We start from the raw sequence: 3118 nt of genomic DNA on the forward strand, positions 1-3118 counted from the left end.
TTCCAAATATTTCAATAATTTTTTAATTGAATCAATTTAAAAAATTTATTGAAAATTTCAAACCATTTTTAATTGGATCAATTAAACAATTATTTGAAAATTTCAATAATTTTTTTAATTGAATATGCAATTTTTTTAATTGCTTCAAAAACTTTTTCAAAGAAAAGTGATTGATATTATCATTTTCGTGATTGAAGCAGTTTCAATTAAAAAATTAATTGGATCAATAAATTTCATGATTGAAACCAATTTATATTTTTCTGTGAAGGATAATAATTGCGCCCTCTATATGTTCCAGAAACCTATTGGGAATATAGGCTTAAATGGGTGCTATATCAGCCTATGGACTATACTTAGCATGGATGTTGGTAGTCATGACAAAATACTACTTGCAAAATTTCATTCAAATTGGATAATAACTACGTCCTCTACAGTTCAAAAAGGTCAAATCGGGAGATATGTGAAAGCTATGTCAAAACATGGATTCTTTTGGCCCATTTACAATTCAACTGACCTACATTTAGTAGAAGTTCAAATGCAAATTTGCGCTTGAACTTTCCCATAGGGCACTGGGGTAAACTTCTCACATATCTATGAGTGCTGTTCGAGTCAAGCTCAATAATAAGGCGCCTCCTATTTGTAGTCGAGTCCGAACGGCGTGCCGCAATTCAACTCATCTTTGGGGAAAAGTTTTTACCTGGCATAGTACCTCACAAATGTCACCAGCATTAGGAGGGGATATCCACCGCGAATCAATTTTTTCTGATGTTCTCATCAGGATTCGAACCATGGCGTTTAGTGTCATAGGCGGACATGCTAACCTCTGCGCTACGGTGACCTCCTTAGCAGAAGTATTTTCGCAAAAAATCCAGCGCCTAGGTTTACTCCTTCGAAAGACTGAGTGCTTTCAACCAGGGCTAGGGAGACTTCGCAGCGGAGTCTGACCCTCGACTCCGAGTCGGAGTCTTAGTCGGAGTCGGGGTATTAAGCCGAAGTCGGGGCAATCATTCTCAACCAATAGTCCGACTCCGACTTCGACTCCAGCCTCAAACCGCCAATGCCAATGTCCTACATTGGGGATTGGAAATGGGCCACATTGGTTCAGATTTGAATATCGCGCTCATATAACCCAATCCATCAATATGACTTCTTCAGGCGCTAGAGGGCGCAATTTTTATTCAATTTGACTGAATTTGTGCAATAATTTCTCCTATGACCCCCAAGAAAATGACAATTGATCCATGATGGAGGATATATAAGAATCGTCCTGGCCGAACTTGGCCCAATTTGACTTATTTTTAATAATTAAAAAAATAAAATATTAATTAATTTTTTTAAATTTTATTACAAGTTTTTTTTACAAATGCCTTCCTCTTCACTTTTCCCTTCTATTACGACACATATTCGACCATAATCTCAGAGTAAAATGATAAAAAATTTCCACTACACTCAGTAGGGAGACTCCCACAAATAGGCCGCAAACTCCACCAAAATTAGCCAAAAGATCGGTGATTCCATACAACTCAGAACGGCGCGAGGTAATGAATTGAGGCTCCTTGAAATATATCCACAATGTGGTTACAACCAGAACAGGATTTTGTTCACGAATTCCCTGAAAATTGCCAATGGCAATTAAGGTATTTTCCACATTAAAGCTGCCCTCAGAAATTTCCGTTTCATAGTCCAAAGAAGTGCAGGCAGGCAAACAGTGGCAATCATCATTGAACTCATCATAATTACTCAAAGGTTTTTGCAAGACCTTGGTAAATTGTTGAAACAGCAATTGCTCGTTGGCTTTGCGGTAGCAGGAAATCTTATCAGCACCACATAGAGGAGTCTCTGGGCTGCGAGGCATGCCAAAGGTAACACAATCACACAGTTTATAAGTAAAATTGGTCAAACATTCATATTCGCAATTATTCTGAGTGTATACCTTAAAAAACTTCAATTGGCGATCTTTGCTCAAATAGCATTGTCTTTTTTTGGGCGTATATTCAGCTATACCCGCCGAGGTGGTTATCATTTTGGGCTTCACCGCTATCATTATATCCTTGTTCATAGATATGTGGACAAAATGTTTTCTCATGTTAGGCACATCATCGGGGGAATGCAGCAAGACTTTAAAACCATCTGCCACAAAATGACAACTGTAGTCAATCTCATTGGTAAATCCTCTTAAAGTTAGCAGACAACCGGCAGTAGAACCCGAACCTAAGACACGAGCTGGATATGTCTCTAATACTCCTTGGGCTTTGTAACCCTCCTCCAAGGACCAACTCAAGGAAAGATTTTTTATCACATCCAAAGTTTGAGGGGCACTAGAATTCAGACTCTTTTGATATTGAAAAGTGTTTTCTCGATATAAATCCTGTGTTCTTAGGCCATTGAATGTAAAGCAGGCTCCATCTTCGGTATAGGTACGGGTAAATAGTTTATCGCACGTTTCCTCTATGCCAAACCAGACAGCACTGTAACAATAATTATTAAAATCTGGCAACATTTGATTGAGTATTTCATTGAAATCCAGTGAAGCATGTTGGAATGTAGGCAACGGCATCTCAAGTGGTACGTCACACAAATGCATTAAGGTGAGTATTTGCTCCAAGTCAGTTGTGGTGAAATTAGATGTGGTGAATTTATTACCCTCTCTTAGGTAGACTCTCAGGGAGTTGATGAGGTTTATATAGGAGGGAACTGCAAAGTGAGAGAGAAAGAGAAAGAGAGAGATATATAGAGACTAAAGGAGGGATTAAAAAATAAAATAAGTGAAAAATAAATTAAAATCACCAAAAAAATAAAAGAAAATTAAAAATAATATTTTCAATTATTCAAAAATGAAGGGAGGGAGAATAGAGACTTATAGAGGGACTAAATATTTAAAAAAAAAATAAAAATTACAAACAAAAATAAGGAAATTAATACTAGGGAGCTATACTTGGCTATTGGCCAATTCAGACAATATTTGGCACGTATGTTGAAGGTTATAGAAGAAGTCGTTGTCCAAAATTTCAGCTAATCAGACCGCATCTGCAGCCTGTATGGTCTTAAAAAGTTCAAAACGGGAGATTGGTCTATATCATGTTTTAGATCGATTAAAACCATACTTGGCTCGCATGTC

This window comes from Stomoxys calcitrans, chromosome 5 (genome assembly GCF_963082655.1).
Source record: "Stomoxys calcitrans chromosome 5, idStoCalc2.1, whole genome shotgun sequence".
NCBI lineage: Eukaryota > Metazoa > Arthropoda > Insecta > Diptera > Muscidae > Stomoxys > Stomoxys calcitrans.